General features: G+C 40.1%; 1 protein-coding gene across 5 annotated transcripts in view; it reads left to right on the forward strand.

The window, feature by feature from the left end:
* ABLIM1 (actin binding LIM protein 1) overlaps positions 1-21,000 on the forward strand; it is a 264,926-nt gene that overhangs the window by 88,488 nt on the left and 155,438 nt on the right. The window lies entirely within an intron of this gene.

Consider the following 21,000-nt stretch of genomic DNA (forward strand, 5'->3'; position numbering starts at 1 on the left):
AGTGGTTCATGGGCCTTTGGGTGCTCACTGAGGTCCCTTCTCCTGGAAGAAGGGACTAACACTGAGAAAGAGCAGTAAAAATACACTTCTGTGGTTTTTGCCTTCTTTTTCTTTTTCTCTGAAATGAGGAACTCCTACTACAAAGTAGCTTGTCCCAATATCCATTAGTTATAGGAGGCCTGGAAAACATGCAAGATTGGGTGCCAAGTCACTGGCTCCTCTGTGTGTGTGTGTGTGTGTGTGTGTGTGTTTGTGTATTGAGAAGTGAGAATTAAGCAAGAACACTCGGGAGACCTCCAAGCAGAAAAAGACCTCCCATCCAAGAAGCTACCAGTTTGGTGTTGATTTCCATTAACAAGCCTACCTTTTGGGGTTTACAAAGATTGGCATCTTTGTATGAAATACGCCAACCTGTTATTTCAGAGCCAGGGCGTGGCCAACTGGGGAAGAAAAGAAAGAAGAATGGTTTTGTGTGTTTGTTTGATAAATAGGTTACTTGGGCTGAGGGCATGTCCAGGTAGCTCAAGATAGGGTTCAAGGATGTCAGAGAAGGAAGGCAGAGGAGACTCGGAGAGCACTCTGTAAATTTACTCTGTACCCTGCCTGGGGTAAGCACCCTCATTCCTATGCCCTGCCTATGGTAAGCACTTTCATTTCTGGAAACTGTGTTTTGTTTTGAGTGTCTTACGTCACAAAGACTCAGCATTGTCATCCTAAGCCATCCATCCACGGCCAGGGGGGCTCTCAGGCAGATTCCAGTCTTCCTAGTGACCACGAAATACATGAATAAAGGAGGAGGGAGCGCTTTCCTGGAGTCCACAGCTGTTCCTTACACTGAAGGTAAAGTTTTCAGGAGAAAGAATGCTAGCATGTGTAGCTAGGGCAAGAAGGTGGAAAGAGGGGAGGGTATGAGCTTAACTGCCTCAAATAAGCTCAATGCTCAATGCATGACGTGCGTTACAAATGCCGTGTCGACATCTCAGAGAGGGTTTATTTAACCCTCCTGAAAACCCCTGTGAGTAAGTATGATAAACCCCAGTTTTCACCCAACCCAAGTTGGCCATGAGGAAATATCAAGGTCACACCCAGGGTGCTGTGCTGTCACGTTGTGTGGCTTGAGTCCTGCCTTGCCATTAAGCAGCTGATTGCGGACAATTTACTTGTCTCTCTGTGGCTCAGTGTCCTTATCTGTAAAATAAAGAGACTAGACCACATGAAACTTACATCATCCCAGGTCTGACGTTTGCAGATTCCACATACCAGATAAGTGTATATTAATATAGACCCCCAATCAGAGCTTCTTAGGGAGTATGTCAGAGAAAAAATGTTTTCTGGTTATATCCAGTTTAGTTAACTTGGAGTCAGCATTGTATTTTTATTTTTTCTCATAAATTTATTGTGACATGACTCAAAGGATAGATTTGGTGTGAAATAAATACAATCCATAAATGACTGCAGTCATGTATATATTTTATTTTATTTATTCTATTTTATTATTTATTTATTTATTTATTTATTTATTTAAGATGGAGTCTCGCTCTGTTGCCAGGCTAGAGTGCAGTGTGGTGTGATCTCAGCTCACTGCAACCTCTGCCTCCTGGGTTCAAGCAATTTTCCTGGCTTAACCTTACAGGCACCCGCCACCATGCCCAGCTAATTTTTGTGTTTTTTTGTTTTGTTTTGTTTTGTTTTTTAGTAGAGACAGGGTTTCATCATGTTGGCCAGGCTGGTCTTGGACTCCTAATCTCAAGGGATTCTCCTGCCTCAGCATCCCAAAGTGCTGGGATTACAGGTGTGAGCCGCCACGCCCAGCTCTCTCTGTATTTTATATTTCTACTTGAAAGCATGGAGTAGTAGACTCAGATCTGGGTACTCACTGTTCAACACATCGAGGTGTTAGAATAGACATTCATTTATCCCCTGTGGGGTGAAAGCTCCCTTGCTTTTTTTCCTCCTTTAGTTTAATTCTAAGGACCAAATGTTAATTCCTCATCTTGGAAAGTTGTATCATATATCTTGTTTCATGCTATAAATGTGTTCTTGAAAAGTCGAGTTTTTGTTTAAATTGAATTCCATTTGAAGAATACTTGCTATTTGTAGGAATTATTTTTCAATTTAACAAAATGTTACTAAAATAAATGAGTCAGTCATCTATCCTTATACATTTATATTTTCTCACACTTAATCTGGCAATAGCTACTAGCTTGTGTCCCAACGTTCTGGAATCATCTTTTTCTTTAATATCTGGAGAAAGTGGTTTAGGTTCCCCATGCCTTATACTGCAGGGAGTCCGTGACTTTTCCCAAGATTCTAGAGCAGCACTGTCATCACTGTTATAAATATGAGGAGTCTTGCAAGGGTGAAGTGCTTCAGGCAGAAATATCATGTAAGCTGGCACACGTTTCCCTGTATGACAAACCTGCACTTCCTGCACATGCACCCCAAAACTTAAAAAATAAATAAATTTTAAAAAATACAAGTCACTTGTATAATTCTAAATATTCTAATAGCCATATTGAAAAGGGTGAAAGGGAAAGGTGTAGTTAATTTTCATTAATATGTTTTATTTAACCCTATCTGAAATATTATCATTTCAATAAGTAATATAAAAAGTATTGAGATACTTGACATTCTTTTTTTTAATACTACCTTAACACATCTCAATTTAGACTAGACACATTTCTTTTTGTTTTTGTTTTTTTGCTTTGCTTTGTTTTGTTTGATACAGAGTCTCACTCTGTTGCCAGGCTGGAGTGCAATGGCGTGATCTCAGCTCACTGCAGCCTCCGCCTCCCATGTTCAAGGGATTCTCCTGCCTCAGCCTCCTGAGTAGCTGGGACTACAGGTGTGCGCCTCCACACCCAGCTAATTTTTGGTTTTTGTTTTTTTTTTTAGTAGAGACAAGTTTTCACCATGTTGGCCAGGATGGGCTCCATCTCTTGACCTTGTGATCCGCCTGTCTCAGCCTCCCAAAGCCCTGGGATTACAGGCGTCAGCCACTGCACTTGGCCGCACATTCTTTTTTTTTTTTTTTTTTTAATTTTTTTTGAGATGGAGTTTCACTCTTGTCACCAGGGCTGGAGTGCAGTGGAGTGATCTTGGCTCACTACAACCTCCACCTTCGGAGTTCAAGCAATTCTCCTACCTCAGCGTCCCGAGTAGCTGGGGTTACAGGGTTGTGACACCACACCCAGTTAATTTTTTTCTGTATTATTTGTAGACACAGGGTTTTACCATGTTGATCAGGCTGCTCTTGAACTCCTGACCTCAGGTGATCCGCCCACCTTGGCCTCCCAAAGTGCGGGGATTACAGGCATGAGCCACCGTGCCCGGCCTGGACTAGACACATTTCAAACGGTCAGTAGCCACATGTGGTTAGTGGCTACTGTACTGGACAGCACAGTTCTAAAGATTCCTCGAGGTATGCATTCCTGTGGTTCCCTCACTCCAAATTCTTGCCAGTATCAAAGTCTTGGTCTCCTCCTGTGAGTGCTGTGCCTTTTTCATTGCTTCATCCCACAGATTTTTCCTCTCTCTCCTCTTCCATAGTACCACTACCCCAAGGCAGCTCTTTTCAGCAGCAGACTTAATTAAAGTCTGGGCTAATGGTGGGAGGTCACAGCACAGAATAGGCACCAACTGCCCTCGTATTCTCAGGCCATCTCTGACATGAGACATTTCTCATTAGCAAGAGCCTTTTCTTTTCACTTCATTTCTTTTATTTTCTTTTCTTTTTGTTTTTCTTTTCTTCCTTTCCTTTTCTTCCCTTCTCATTCCATTCTATTCCTTTCCTTTTCCTTCCTTCCCTTCTTTTCCTTTCCTTCTTTTCTTTCATTCTTTCATTTCCTTCTTTCATTTCTTTTCTTCATTCTAGAGCAGTTTTAGGTTTATGGGAAAATGGATCAGAAAGTACAAGCCAGGGCCATTTTTCAGACTTACTCCAAACCTCGTCTGCACCATCTTGACAGGGCTTGCTCTCTCTCCAAAGACCCTTCTGTCTCCATCCTAATCGGATCAGGACACTGAATTTCCTTGGCGTCTTTACTTCTTATAAATCCCAGCAGAAATAGCAGTCTTTTCCCTGAGGAATGCTGTCTTCCTCCTAGCCCAAGTGACCCAATTGCAGCGAAGTCCTAAAACAACAGTTTCGTTTTCTTCCTGTTTCACCTAGAGTTGCGATGTTCAGGTACTGAGCTGATGTCCCAGGACAGAGGATTTTGGGTGGGGAGCATGTGCCAAAACAAGCCCGGGCTTTTGGTCAAGACCAGCTGAGTGCACAGGAGGCACATTCCAGTTCTGACTGTGACCTTGAGTCCAGCCAAGCTTTCTCCCTGGAATTCCCTTCCCTCCCTCCCACCTGCCTCTCCTTCACACATATACCTTGTAGACAAAGCCTTCTATTTCTTGAGTGGGGGCAGAGGTTGATTTCCCCTAGAAAAAAAGGCCAACGATGTAAAATGCCTTTGGGAATGAAAAGCAAGGATGAACTCTTTTTGCTAAAAATAGGTTTTGAAAAAAGGGAGAAAGGGGACACTGAACATTTTACACAAGAGCTAAACAAATTTGAGGGTGGGAAAGGGTTGCGATGGAGGAGTTGGAGTTGATAGCACAAACTTAGGTCAGTTTCAGACCTAGTGACTCCACAGGTTTAGCTGTGACAAGGTAGGGATTGGTGAGCAGAAATTGTGTTGGTGAACTCATCTCACTTTCTAAAATGCCTGACATTGTGGGATCTGATGATTCATGAGTTACTCATCCATTTACTACATGTTTTATTTTGTGGTTGTTTTGAGATGGGGGGGGTCTCACTGTGTTGCCCAGGCTGGTCTCAAACTCCTGAGCTCAAGTGATCCTGAGTAGCTGGGATTACAGGCACGTGCCACCACACCAAGCCCATTTACTAAATGTTAATTGAACACATACTCCATGCAGGACATTGTGCTAAGTGCTAATAATAGAGACAACTTACTAGGTTGTCAAAGAACTCCTGGGGTATTAAAAGAGACATATAAGTAAGCAACATTTATGAGACCAAGTAAGAAGTCCTGTGATGGAGAGACGCATAGCATGCAGGCAGTGAGGGCCATAGGGGAGATTGAATGGAGCTGGGGAGAGCCACAGGTGGAAATAGTGTAAGGTAGTAGCAGCTGTGATAGAAAATAGAAGATTTAAGAGACAAAGTTAGGGTCGATAGAATTTGATGACTGACTGGGAGGAGTGAAGAGGGATCCATGTGTCCAGCTGAGCTGCCTGGGTAGATAGATGGAGTTGCCACCAACTAAGGAAATATAGAAGCACCTTGCAGGGCAGTGCTGGAGAAAGCTAAGTTCAGTTTGGGGTATATTGAGGTTGAGTAACATGGTACCTCCAGAGTCCAGTAGGGCTCTAAGATAGTGGTCTATGTTGGGACTAAGAATTTGGAAGCCTTTGGCATGTGGATAATGACTGATATATAATTGTGTGTGAAATTTCCCTGGGAAAGAGCAAAAGGCAGGAACTGAATACTAAATGCTAGCATCTGAAGGAAGGAGAACCTAATTACCATTTGTCACCTCAGAAAATGTACTGGGCTGGTAATGAGATGAAGAAAGTGGTTTAATTGATGGATGGATTCTGTAATTAAATGAAAAGGAGATCCCAAAAGCTTATGGTATTCCTTGTAATAACCCAGTGGGAGTAGAACGTGGCTGCAGGGTTCTGAGTGGAGCTATTCTATCTTCAGTGTTCAATCGCTTTGTTTTGCATCCTTGTGCATTACAGCCTTCATCCCACTAACTTAAAGGAGTTGTTTTAATGTGATCTGTTCATTCTGTCATGTCGTTCCAGTGATAGGTTTTTAATGTTTTACTTTGTCTGTATCATGGTTGTATTTTATGCTGTATTAGAGAATAAGAAACCTGAAAACAAAAGAGAAGCATTCATCTCTATTTGGATTTGAATGTGTTGGTATTTGTGCAGATTATTCTCTGGGGGAATTGCTTCTAACAAAGGACAAATTAGCACTGTCTGGCATTTCTAAGTGTCTCTTTAAATGTGAATTATAGTTCGTTTTAAGTATACATATATATTTTGTTCATTATTTTGATCTATAATTCATTATAATTATTGTTGTTTATCATGAGCATTTTTCAGGGTAAGGACCAAGATCTTTTTTTTTTTTTTTTTTGCCAGAAAGTTCTAGACCATTTAGAAAAGACCAAGGACCAAGGAGACTGCCCAGAGAATCAAGAAGATTGTTCAGCCAAATTGTCTATTTTCAGTGATCCTTTCCTGGGCTGTCCCACATATAAAATTTCAACAACCCCCTGTATCACATGTCCCTGCCTTATCTTTTTTATTTTACATCATTTAATACATTGTATTAATTTATCTTCACCCCCTACTAGAGAGTAAGCTCTTTGAGGGCAGAGATTTTTGTCTGTTTTGTTCACTGTAAACCCAGTGCCTACAACAATGCCTGACATGGCAGATACTCATAAGGTGAATGAATGAATGAATGAACAATAGCCATATGTTTATTTGGAACTTGGTTATTCATAAATTTTTTTTTTTATTTTGTTTTGTTTTGAGACAGAATCTCACTCTGTTGCCCACAATGGAGTGCAGTGGCACAATTTTGGCTCACTGCAACCTCCACCTCCCAGGTTCAAACGATTCCGCTGCCTCAGCCTCCGTAGTACCTGGGATTACAGGCACTCACCACCATGCCTTGCTAAGTTTTGTATTTTTAGTAGAGATGGGGTTTCACCATGTTGGCCAGGCTGGTCTGAAACTCCTGACCTCAGGTGATCCACCTGCCTCGGCCTCCCAAAGGGCTGGAATTACAGGCGTGAGCCACCGCACCCAGCCTGGTAAATGTTTTTAATGGCATAGCTAGTCACAAAGATTTATCAGTTGCTTTACTATAATGTATGTCTTCAAATGGTTACTAGACAGTAACATTATCTTCTGAAAAGAAAGAGTGCAAGTAAAGACATCTATCACAGATGACTGAGCTACAAGCCTTCCTGGCACATACTGCAGGTAAGGAAACGTATGCTCAGGCAGTTCTTGGTTAAACTGTTGCTGCTGCTTAGTTTCACTCTGGTTTAGACCCTTAACTTTCTCATCTGGGCTCACAGGGGTAGACTGAGTATGGGCTACTTGGGGGCACAACTAGAAAACTGATAAAATGCCAGAAAAATAGAAGTAGTTTCTTGCATTCTCCAGAAGCAAAACTCAGCCTTTTATTACCTATCTAGAGAATCTTAGTCATTCACAAACTGATTATAAAGCAGGTTAACCAAAATGAGAGAAACATAAGTGTGATATAAATGTGCTCCCTTCTTATTGAAAGTGGGAACCCACTTTCATACTGTCTTTGTTTAGTAAAGGTTGATCCTGAGTATTTTATCTTTTGAATTTGTTGCCATGTTGAAGTGTTATCTTGTTAAATAAATATAATTTAGCTTTTAAAACATTTAGGTTTTGAATTCCAGACTGGAACAGGGTAAGGTCTCGTAATCTTTCCAAAATACACTGCTTACTGATTTTGACTCTTCTTGGGAGATAATTATCCACAAGTCTCCTGTGAGCTGAGGTGCTGATAACTTTTTGTTCTGAATTATCTTTTCAAGGATGTTTGTACAACAAACAGCCCTGGAAGATAGAAATAGTCTTTCCCTCCAGAGTCAAGGGCAGATTTGTTTGCTGTCTAATACAATAAAGATAATGTCAGCCTCTGGAGGAATTATTGGGCAGGTTTTCTTGCAACTCATTACACAAGAGTAGGGCTTCCTAAGCTCAGGGTTCCTCAGCTCTTATACAAACCCACTGAGAGTGCAGCATCCAGCTAGCCTACTAATGTTGCCCCAAGGGATTTGGGGAGGATGGAGAAACCAGTAACAAATACAAAAGTCATGCTGCCTGCTGTGCTGTAATAGTCTTTTGTTTCTGATCCAGGAGTTTCATGTCTTCTGCCAGTATCCATTATACCAGAGCAGGTGAACTTGTTAGGTTGCAAGTAGAGTAAAATCTCAGATTCTTTACAGTTCTTGACAACTCTAAGGTCATGTCTATGAATGCTTATTTCTTGAGGAAAGGCATGTTGAAGTCCACCCAGCTTTATCAAGGAAGAACAAATTATCTAAGAAAATAATTAGTACAACCAAGGTTATGAGAGAGTTTGTACTATAGAAGAAGGAAGAAAATTGAAATTTTCATCAATTATTTTTAAAATAAGCATTTCACTGCTCATATTGCTGGTTCTTCTTATTTCCTGGCCCTGAAACCATTGAGTGCCCTGTGCGCAGACCTCTTCTCCCTGTCTACTTTCTAATGACTTCATCCAGTCTCATGGTTTAAGCACCATCTGTTCCCTGACAATTCCCAAGTCTGTACTTCTCTGCAGTCCAGACTAGTATCTTCAACAGCCTTCTCAGCATTCCCAGTAGACATCTCAAACCAAACTCTCTGATTACTAGCCCCACACCCACCCCAACCTTCTTCTCCAGCCTTCTAATTTCAGCAGATATCAAGACTTTCCTTCTACTTGCTCAGGTTAAGAGCCTTGGAGTCATTCTTAACTTCTCTTTTTCTCTCATGTGCCACAAATAATGCATCAACAAGTCCTGATTGCCCCATCTTCATAGTATGTACAAAATCTGACCATTTATCATTATCTCAAAGATAACCACCCTGGTCCAAGCCACCATTACCACTTGCCTGGATTAAGAATTTTAGCAGGTCTCTCTGCATCTGCCTTTACCTGCAGTCCCACCCACTTCTCCCTCAGTTTATTTTCAATGCAGCAGCCAAGATGATCCTTAAGAAAGATCAGATCCTGTCACCTTTCCCAAGAACTTCTCATCTTTTGGAATGAAATCCACAGACCTCAATTTGACCTTCAAATCCCTTCCCCACTGTTACTCTCTGAGCTCCTCTCCTACCATTTTCTTCCTGGTTCACTCTGCTGAATTCTGCTATCCTTCCTGTTTGCTCTTAAACAAACCAAGTACCAAATAGCCTCAGGACCTTTGCACTTACTATTTGTTTGCCTTGATAAGCTCTTCACTTGGATATGTGTGCCTGGTGCCTTCCCATACCTCCTTTGGGTCTCTTCTCAAATGTCACATCAATGAGGCCATCCTTGACACCATCTGATATGTATATGTGTATATATCTGTGTATGTGTGTGCACATATATATGTATTTATATATTATATAATTTATGTATGGTTTATTTGTTTATTGCCTGTGTCCTCTGACAAGAATGTAGGCACCAGTGGGGCAAGGAGTTTGTATTAGCAATTCTTAGGAAAAAAGTCTAACTTATAGTAGGCACTCAATAATATTTATTGACTTGTATGATTGAAATGTTTATCATTGAGTGATATATGGGTTGAATATCCCCAATCCAAAAATGTCAAATCTGAAATGCTCTAAAACTCCAAAACTTTTTGAGGGCTAACAGAACACCCAAAGGAAGTGCTCATGGGAGTGTTTTGGATGTCGGATATTTGAATCAAGGATGCTCAGCCTGGAAGTATATAATGCAGATATTCCAAAATCTGAAAAAAATCCAAAATTTGAAATATTTCTGGTCTCAGGCATTTCAGATAAGAGATGCCACCTGTACTATTTATAGATAGTTATTTACAAATTATTAAATTATTTACAAATTAATACATTATTAAATCCAGGTCACTAAGACTTGGTTTCAGTTAATATTTTTGTTAAGTATCAGAAGGAAGAATTTTTTTGTGTGATTCTCAGCATTTTTTACACAGTGAGAAAGTATTCTCTCTTTAATCCTTTTTTCATCCTTCTAATTTCATGAATCAGAATATCTTTATAACAAAGATAGAACAGCTTTCAGGCCCAGGGATTTTATCAGACAATGGTATCAAAGCTCAAATTTAAGTATACCATTTAATATTTATTTATTTATTTATTTTTTGAGATGGAGTCTCGCTCTGTCACCCAGGCTGGAGTGCAGTGGCACAATCTCGGCTCACTGCAAGCTCCGCCTCCTGGGTTCACGCCATTCTCCTGCCTCAGCCTCCCGAGTAGCTGGGACTACAGGTGCCCGCCATCATGCCCGGCTATTTTTTTCGTCTTTTTAGTAGAGACGGGGTTTCACCGTGTTAGCCAGGATGGTCTTGATCTCCTGACCTTGTGATCCACCCGCCTCGGCCTCCCAAAGTGCTGGGATTATAGATGTGAGCCACCGCACCTGGCTTAATATTTATTTTTACAGATTATATGTAAAGGAAATGATAACTGGCTATTGACGTATGACAGTGGTATATATTTGCCTTTTTAAATAGTTATATTTAAGGTAAACTGATTTTTTAAAAAAATTAATGAAATAGAACAGGTAGATAAAAACTATGGTAAATAATAGGGAAGGTGGTATCTGAGTGAAATTGGGAAATTCCAAGAAACGCCCATCCTGATGGCATGCTTGAATTTGCATCTGAAGTGATGAGGTCATTTTCAATGTAGTCTTCAGAGTCAACTTTACCATATTATAGTCATGACATCTATTGACAAGTAGAAAAACTGCACTTACATAAATATAGTCAAACAGTTGAACTATTATGGTGAGATTGGTCTGCCACTCATTTAGACTGAATTAGTGAAGTTTGTATTGTAATTTGAAAATTGTGATGTAAGAGGTGACTCTATTTTGGCCATGGTTTTCTTCCATTTAATCTGAGAAGGGGTTTTGATGGTGTCTAGAGAGGTATTCTAGACCAAGTGGGAGATAGAGCACAAAAGGAGGGTTCCTTGCTAAGATCAACAAAGACCAAATGAAATAAGCACCTTAAAAATTTTTTGTCCATATTAAACCCATGCAGAAGGACTTGGAGTAGCCTTTCTCTGTGATGGAAGTGGCATTTGGGGGGAACCTTTAAAGTGTCTTCTTCATCCTTTCCCTGTAGGTCTCCGGTGTCCCACTATCTGCCATGAAAAGCCTGGGCAAGGCACAGGGTGGATCTCACTTTCCTTCCAGGAGAGAGTATAGTGTGCCTCAGAACCAGTGACAGCCTTTCTGCTATGCCTGCAGAACTAAAACTAACTAAAACCCTGGGTTTCTCCTTATTCACATCACAAGTAGCAGAACCTTTAGTGAGAAGTAGGGAGAACTTCAGTAGATTTCATGTATCAGGAAATACTATGTATACAGTTTAAAAGCTAATTGGAGAGGGGTTAAACTTCTAAAACTGTTTAGTACAGAGTTCATAAAGTGTGGACCGAGAAGAACCTAACCCAGAGTGACCCAGACACTGATTAATGATTCACATTCCTGACCTCTCACCTCCAGTGATTGGGGTCTAGCATTTTCAACCAGCTTCTTAAGTAAGTACATCTTATGTCACTCAACAGTGGGGATATGTTCTAAGAGATACATCATTAGGTCATTCTATTGTGTGTGAACATCACAGAGTGTACCTCCACAAACCTAGCTGGTATAGCCTACTGCACAGCTAGGCCATGTGGTATAGCCTATTACTCCTAGGCTGTGAAGCTGTATAGCATGTTACTGGACTGAATTTTGTAGGCAATTGTAACCCAATGGTAAGTATTTGCGTATCTAAACTTATCTAAATATAAGTCAGGTATAGTGAAAGTATGGTATAAAAATTAAAAATGGTACACCAGTATAGGGCACTTACCATGAATGGAGCTTGCAGGGCTTAAGTTGCTCTGTGGGAATCAATGAGTGAGTGAGGAGTGACTGTGAAGGCCTAGGACATTACTGTACACTACTGTAGACTGTATCAATACTGTAAACATTGACTATGCTGCATTTATAATGTTTTTCTTTACTAATAAATTAACCTTAGCTCCCTGTAATTTTTACTTTATAAACTTTATTTTTAAAAATGCTTTGACTCTTTTATAAAACATTTAGCTTAAAACAAACTCTACAAAAAGAAAAAAGAAAGAGCCAGGCATGGTGGCACACATTTGTCATCCCAGCTACTCAGGAGGCTGAGGCAGGAGGATTGTGTGAGCCCAGAAGTTCAGGGCTATAATGGACTATGATCGCACCTGTGGTTAACCACTGCACTCCAGCCTGGGCAACATACCAAGCCCCTCTCTCTCTCTCTTTTTTTTTTTTTTTTTTTTTTTGAGACAGAGTCTAACTCTATTGCCCAGGCTGGAGTGCAGTGGTGCAATCTTGGCTCACTGCAATCTCTGCCTCCCAGGTTCAAGTAATTCTCATGCCTCAGCCTCCGAAGTAGCTGGGATTACAGGCGCGCACCGCCATGCCTAGCTAATTTTTGTATTTTTAATAGAGATGGGGTTTCACCGTGCTGGCCAGGCTGGTCTCAAACTCCTGACCTCAGGTAATCTACCTGCCTCAGTCTCCCAAAGTGCTGGGATTGCAGGCACGAGCCACTGAGCCCAGCAAAGACCCTGTCTCTTAAACACACACACACAGACACACACACAGACACACATTGTACAGCTATATAAAAATTTTTCTTTTTTAGTATCTTTGTTCTATAAACTTTTTTCTATCTTTAAAATTTGTGTTTTTACAACTTTTAAAACTTTTTTGTTAAACTAAGACATAAATGTACACATTATCCTAGGCCAAGACATCACTAGGTGATAGGAATTTTTCAGCTCCGTTACGATCTTATGAGACCACCATTGTATATGTAATCTGTTGTTGACTGAAATATCATCATGCAGTGCATAAATTAAATATACCAAGTTTGAGAACCACTGCTTTGTTGGACATAGGGCAGGAAGTTTCTAGCTTGAATTGGTTGTGGGGTGATGGAGGGGGAAAAAAATATAGGTCCACGAAAAGGACAAAAGAAAGAGTATTTCAGGCCAGACGCGGTGACTCATGCCTGTAATCCCGATACTTTGGAAGGCTAAGGCAGGCGGATCACTTGAGGTCAGGAGTTCGAGACCAGCCTGGCCAGCATGATGAAATCCCATCTCTATTAAAAATACAAAAAAATTAGCCAGGCATGGTGGTGCATGCCTGTAGGCCCAGCTACTCGGGAGGCTGAGGCAGGAGAATTGCTTGAACTCTGGAGGTGGAGGTTGCAGTGAGCTGAGATCGTACCATTGCACTCCAGCCTGGGAGACAGAGCAAGACTCTGTCTCAAAAAAAAAAAGGAGTATTTCAGCTACCTGTTCAGTACCATCTAGATAAAGATTCTCTGATCATGGCCTTTGTGGCCTAGGAAATTCCCTGGAATTGGGCTTTTATTCAAAACAGTCTCATTAAATGTAGAATGTAGGTAGGAGACGCTCAACTAAAGAATAGACAGAAGACCTCGTGCTCTACCCTTACCTGGCAATGGGGAGATGGGAAACGTCCTGGTATCCAGGTGTGCCCTGTGATTCTGAGGAGCAAAGGAGCAAGAGTGAGAAACTCCCTATCATACAATTTTTCTGCACCCAGAAGTTCAAAGCTGAAAATGGAAATCAAATGATCATCAATGATGCAAACCCTGCTTAAGCTAGGGGCATATCATAAATTCTGAGTGCTCAGGCACTCAAAATAAGTTATACATAATCAAGTTATATACAGATCTCTGCCTTCATAGGGATATTAATCAGACATTCAAATGGTCGTATAAATATAGTGGGTTGAAAGGTATATATGACACAGTATGTACACCTAGAGCAAGGTGCTTACTAGTGGAAGCATAGTTGGTAGCAGGAAAGGTGCAGGTGAGCGGTTCAGACGTCAGGTGCCAGTGAATCAGAGACCACTTAGAGCTTAGCCTCACTGGTCTAGGGATGTTGCCAAGGAGGGAAAAAGATTTGAACATAAACCTCCAGAAAACTGAATAACTTTCCTGGGACTAAAGAGGGGAGCATGGTAGGCGTAGTCAGGTGTGGGGGCTACCTTGTTCAGGGCAGTGGGTGGTGAAGACACAGGTGTGGCTAGAGTTGACAGTTACCTTAATTCGAGCAAGCAGAATTTCTACTGGAAATAAATGGAACCACGATGCTCCTATTGTCATTGAAAAGATGGCACTTTAAACATTAATTAGAACAACTTTATTCCCTTTCAAAAATGGAAGTAGTTTTATGTGTTATTTATAGCCATATTATTTTAAAGAGAATTCTGAACACTGGGCATCTGAGGAAAATTAAAAAAAAAATTCAGATCACCTAAGCTCTTCTTTCAGGGTAGCATTGGCAGAAATCTTTATATAGAGTAGAATAGAATGATGTTTTCATAGAGGCTGTTACCACTTAGCCATGTGCATCTTAACTATGTGTTAGAGGGTGTGGGAAATGATACCTTTTGATAGGTTCTTTAATCCTTTGCTCCTGTATCTGTAATTTTCAATCCATCAAGACAGCCCATGAACATCAAAAGTATTTTTAAAATGCTAATCTAAAGTTATTAGAAAATTCAGATTACAACGAGTTGGAATAAATTTTTCAAGAATTAGCCTTTTTAAAGATTGTGTTCTATGAAAGGCTTGGGAAAAACATCCCATCTCCAATAGTACTTTCCATTTTTGCCATTTTAGGCTAAGATGTTTACCAGGTCACGATCATTCCATGCAGGACATGTGAACTTATGAAGTGCGTGGATATTTGTGGAGTGAAATGGATGAAGATTGAGGGTAGGCAGTTGAAGTTACAGATTAAGGGTTTTCTGTGTTTCTTTTTTTTTTTTAGGTAAAATTGTATTATCTAATTCCTAAGTTACAAGAACTAACTATATATCATTTCTGAAATGGAGTTTTGGAAAGTAGTTAAAATGATGCATTTGGTCTTCCTTTCATTGCAGTGTAATCCCTGGGATTTCACCTAGACATTTAGGTCAGGAAAATAGCATGATCACATTGTCCATATCCGCAAGGATGAGTGGCAAAAATGGAAAGTACTATTGGAGATGGGCTGTCCTGGACAGGTGTGCCATTTATTTCTGAATGATATCATTGTTTCTTGAACTGTTTATAATTAATATTGTTTGCACACGAAGTTCTACAAGTTAAACAAGCTTACTGTGTAGTCAAAGATTTTATTAATAAATAGAGGTTTCAAATGATTTATTTCCAATCAAGGCTCTTTACTTAGTATTGTAAATTCAAACTCTGAATTAAATACAAACTCTCAAATGCCTTGCTCTGGGGCCTGTTTTATCATCTGGTTGAGCTTGTAACTATCATCTTTCCCAGAAATGATAACTGATTTTGATGCGCATTTAGAAGTTAATGTGAAAAAACGCCTAAAATATGTTTTTTGAGGCTTAGTATTTGCTTTCAGAACAATGCATTAGCAAAAGATATTTCTGGTGGGAAGCTGCCCCCTCACATTATTGTTGATGAGTCTCTGCTCGCTATTTTGAGCTCTGGGCTACAGTGGATGGTACTTTTGAGCTGCCGTGTGTGGTGCTTTCAGCTACACAGTTCTGGGTTTCAGAGCAAAAATGGATTAACTCAGATCCCACACTGTAATGGAATTTTTGGTGGTTTGAGAAGACATTGTGTCACAGTCTACTTTTGTATTCTCTAGGAAGATAGGGTTTGATGAATAGACTAATAACATCTTGGATGAAATAAAACTTTCAAAAAATTAGTTGGAGGACAGAGGCAGAGGATGGGAAACATTTGGTATTCGCAGTGTTAATTGAGGTGAAGTGCTTGAGAGTTCTGTAGCCTGCGTCTGCTCCAGCCCAGCTCTAGCACTTGACAGCCTAGGAAGGTGCAGGGATGGTGTAGTCCCAGGCAGAGTGGAACAGGACTTTCTTTTCTTTTTCTTAATTTTGACATATATTTTAGATTCAGTGGGTACATGTGCAGATTTGCTACATGGGTGTATTGTGTGATGCTGAAGGTTAGGTTCCTATTCAAACCATCACCCAGGTAATGAGCATAGTACCCAATAGGTAGTTTTTCTACCTTTCCCTGCCTGCTCCCCCACCCTTGTATTCCCCAGTGTCCATTGTTCCCATCTTTATGTCCATATGTACCCAGAGTTTAGCTCCCAATTATAAGTGAGAACATGCAGTATTTGGTTTTCTGTTTCTGCATTAGTTCACTTAGGATAGTGGGCTCCAGGTACATCCATGTTGCTGTGGAGGACATGATTTCATTCTCTTATAGCTGCACAGTATTCATGATGTATATGTACCACATTTTCCTTATTCAATCTGCCATTGACAGGCACTTAGATAGATTCCATGTCTTTGCTATTGTAAATAGGGCTGTAATGAACAGACGAATACATGTGTCTTTTGGTGGAACAATTTATTTTTCTTAGGCTATATCCCCAGTAATGGTATTGCTGGGTTGAATGGCAGTTCCATTTTTAGTTCTTTGAAAAATCTCCAAACTGCTTTCCACAATGACTTAACAAATTTACATTCCCACCAACAGTATATATATGTGTGTGTGTGTGTGTGTGTGTGTGTGTGTGTGTGTTCCCTTTTCTCCACAGCCTTGGAGCATCTGTTTTGTTTGTTTGTTTGTTGTTGTTTCTTTTTGACATTTTAGTAATAGCTGTTTGGACTGATGTGATATGGCATCTTCTTGTGGTTTTGATTCGCATTTCTCTGATGATTAGTGACAGTGAGCATTTTTTTCATATGTCTATTGGCCTCTTGCATATCTTCTTTTAAGAAGACATGTTTTTTGGCCACTTTTTAATGGAGTTATTTGTGTTTTTTTGCTGGTAGAATTAAGTTCCTTATAGATTCTGTATAATAGACTTTTGTTGGATGCACAGTTTGCAAATATTTTCTCCAATTCTGTAGGTTGTCTGTTTACTCTGTTGATAGTTTCTTTTGCTGTGCAGAAGCTCTTTAGTTTAATTAGATCCCACTTGTCAATTTTTGTTTTTGTTGTAATTGCTTTTAAGGAATTAGTCATAAATTCTTTGCCAAGGCCGATGTCCAGAAGGGTATTTCTTAGGTTTTCTTCTAGAATTTTCGTAGTTTTAGGTCTTACCCTTAAGCCTTTAATCTATCTTGAGTTAATTTTTGTATCTGGTGATAGGTAGGGGCCTAGTTTCATTATTCTGCATATGGATAGCCAGTTATCCCAGTACCGTTTATTGAATAGAGAGTCCTTTCCTCCATTGCTTGTTTTTGTCTACTTTGTTGAAGATTAGCTGGTAGTAGGTATGTAACTTTATTTCTGGGTTCTCTATTCTGTTCCATTGGTCTGTGTGTCTGTTTTTGTAACAGTACCGTGCTCTTTTGGTTACTGTAGGCTTGTAGTATAGTTTGAAGTCAGATAATGTGATGCCTCTAGCTTTGTTCCTTTTGCTTAGGATTGCTTTGGTTATTCAGGCTCTTTTTTGGTTCCATATGAATTTTAGAATAGATTTTTGTAATTCTATAAAAAATGATGTTGGTAGTTTCATAAGAATAGCATTGAATCTGTAGATTGCTTTGGGCAGTATGGCCATTTTAACAAGTTTGATTCTTCCAATCCGTGAGCATGGAATGTATATTTTGTTTGTTGTGTCATCTGTGATATTTTTCAGCAGTGTTTTGTTCTCCTTGTATACATCTTGAACCTGTTTGGTTAGATGGATTCCTAGGTGTTTTTGTGTGTGTGGCTATTGTAAATGGGATTGCATTCTTGACTTGGTTCTCAGCTTGAACTTTCTTGGTGTGTAGAAATCTACTGATTTTTGTATATTTATTTTGTATCCTGAAACTTTATTGAAATCATTTATCAGTTCTAGGAGTCTTTTGGTGGAGTCTTTAGGGTTTTCCAGGTATAGAATCATATCATCAGCAAAGAGAGACCGTTTGATGACTTTTTTTCCTATTTGGATGCCTTTTTTTTTTTTTTTTTTGGAGACGGAGTCTAGCTCTGTCGCCCAGGCTGGAGTGCAGTGGCGCGATCTCGGCTCACTGCAAGCTCCGCCTCCCGGGTTTACGCCATTCTCCTGCCTCAGCCTCCCGAGTAGCTGGGACTACAGGCGCCCGCCATCTCGCCCAGCTAGTTTTTGTATTTTTTTTTTAGTAGAGACGGGGTTTCACCGTGTAGCTCAGGATGGTCTCGATCTCCTGACCTCGTGATCCACCCATCTCAGCCTCCCAAAGTGCTGGGATTACAGGCTTGAGCCACCGCGCCCGGCCTTGGATGCCTTTTATTTCTTTCTCTTGCCTAATTGTTCTGGCTAGGACTTCCAGCTCTATGGAGTGGTGAGAGTTGGCATCCTTGTCTTGTTCCAGTTCTTAATGGAAATGCTTCCAGCTTTTGCCTGTTCAGTATGATATTGGCTGTGAGTTTGTCTTAGACAACTCTTATTATTTTGAAGTATGTGGAACAGGATTTTGGCCTAAGGGTAAAGTAATACATCTAGAGCACATGGCCCTCATCACTGGAAATGAGGGGGGTGTAAGACAGGTCCCAGAACTTTCATGGGGCAAATTCAGAAGGGCTCCTTGCTGGATGAGATTTCCTAGGAAAGAGAAGAAAGGACCCACCCAAGGCTATTGGCACCCCAATTAAAATGCTCATGTTGCTCAAAACTGAATTGAAAACATTGATCATGTTTGCTTAGCATCCCTCTGTTTCTTACTGGTGCAAATTGATTAAAACCTGTATCAGAGCAGTAGCACAAGAAAGAGATGTTCAGTCTACTGATATGAAGAAAATGTCTTTCACATTTTGCCTCCAAACCTACCACTGGGTAGAGTTTTAGGTATGACCCATTCTCTTAAATGTTTGGCAATATGAACTAGTGGACAGGCAGATGGAATGTTGCTGCAATGAATTTGTTGAAGCATAAAATGTTACTACTGTTTTTAGAAGGTTGAAGAAATAGTTGCTACTGCAGCCCTGTTCATGCCATTAACATACTGTTCTGTTTTCACCCTTATTGGACACCCCCATACTTTGTTCCCCTGCTGTTCCATGGTATTTTTACCACATGGACAGCTCTTGTTACTTTTTAAAAACGATTTCAGCTTTTAAAATATGCCTGTTACTAATTTTGCAACTTTTATATAAAATTTCTTGGATGTACATGTTCTTCTTTAGTAGTTGATTGTATTCAGTGGTTTCTAGAGAATGAATTCCAGAGCACAGCATCCACAAGGCATAGGATTTTTTGTAGCCAGGCTTTGCTGATGGCAAAACAGGGCAGGATTCAGTTGGGACCTTGAGTGGGGAATGTTTTAAATAATTGATCAGAAGAAAGCAATTAATCTCTTTCACTAGAAGCCCTATTTTTTAAAGAAAGGAATCTGTGCTTTTCCCTGGATGTATGTTAACTGTCAGCTAAAGACTAATGGAGCACCCAAAGTAAAAATCTAAATATACCCTACTGAAGTTTGACCTTACTAATTGAGTTGTTTATGATCATTTATATGTGAACGTTTTGCTTCGTACCATCAGTGAAGAGTATTTGCTAAGTTGTTAATACCAAACAAACCAAAGCTTTTGTAAAAAAAAAAAAAAAATTAATGTTCACCTTTAGATATTTTTGGTTAAAAACAGTAATGCCTTTAATTTTCAAATAGTATAGGACTCATACAAATCTGGAATGAGCATGTATCAAAGATTTATTCAACTTATTAATGACAGAACCAGCAGGATGTTAAAGTTGGTTCCAAGGAGAAATAAAGTTGGGTTGGCTGGGTGCAGTGATTCATGCCTATAATCCCAGCACTTTGGGAGGCCAAGGCAGGAAGATCACTTGAGGCTGAGAGTTCAAGACCAGCCGGTGTAACATAGCAAGCAACCAGCCTGTCTATACAAAAAATTAAAAATTAGCTAGGTATGGTGGCACACGCCTGTAGTCCTAAGCTACTTGGGAGGCTGAGGCAGGAGGTTTTCTTGCACCCAGGAGTTGAAGGCTGCAGTGAGCTATGATCATGCCACTATACTCCAGGCTAGGCAACAGAGCAAGACCTTGCCATATATATATAAAAAATTGAAGGAGTGGCCAGGTGCAGTGGCTCAAGCCTGTAATCCCAGCACTTTGGGAGGCCGAGACGGGCGGATCACGAGGTCAGCAGATCGAGACCATCCTGGCTAACACGGTGAAACCCCGTCTCTACTAAAAAAAATACAAAAACTAGCCGGGTGATGAGGCGGGCGCCTGTAGTCCCAGCTACTTGGGAGGCTGAGGCAGGAGAATGGCGCAAACCCGGGAGGCGGAGCATGCAGTGAGCTGAGATCTGGCCACTGCACTCCAGCCTGGGCGACAGAGCGAGACTCCGTCTCAAAAAAAAAAAAAAAAAAAAAAATTGTAGGAGTGGGTTATGAAGACATTCAGAAAGGAATGTCAGAATAAGATGGCTGTGCTAGAGGTAAAACTGATTCATGGTTCAACATGATGATAAAACCAGATAGAAGTCGTCTGGATCTCTACAGGACAAGAATAAAAAGTTAACATTAACTTCTAAAGTCTGGGCCTTTCATCAATAGGAAAGGGCTTGTCCAACACAGATCTAGTCCCCCCAGATAATGAAATAATCCTTGCATGAGCTGTGAAATAATGCCCCAGTATGACATTTAAAGAACATGCCTTCTTCCCTTTACCTTGTTTACAAGTTTTGGATAATTTTTCTTAACATTACTGTTACTAAAGATAAACTTCTATTTATATGAGGAACCTAGAGGAGTTAAATTCATAGAGATAGAACGTAGAATGGGGTTGCCCAGGACTGGAGGAAGAGGGAACAGGGATTTTAATGGGTACAGAGTTTCAGTTTTGCAAGATGAAAAGAGTTCTGTGGATGGATAGCAGTGATGTTTGCACAACATTGTGAATTTACCTAATGCCACTGACCTGTACATTTAAAAATGATTAAGATGGTAATTTTTTTGCTATATGCATTTTGTCACAATTAAAAATAAAATTACAAAATGGACGGACACATGGGTATATGAAGAAAAAATTAATAATTCTTTACCCTCCTGAGAGAACCAATTTAATGGTTCCGTTTATGTTAACTCACTTTTCCTAGTTCATAAAAACATAACTAGACTTATCTAAAAATGGGATTTTAAAAATTGTTTACTCTGTGACATTTGTTCTTTTCTCTTAACAATA

Source organism: Colobus angolensis, unplaced genomic scaffold (assembly GCF_000951035.1).
Source record: "Colobus angolensis palliatus isolate OR3802 unplaced genomic scaffold, Cang.pa_1.0 Scaffold75, whole genome shotgun sequence".
Taxonomy (NCBI): Eukaryota; Metazoa; Chordata; class Mammalia; order Primates; family Cercopithecidae; genus Colobus; species Colobus angolensis.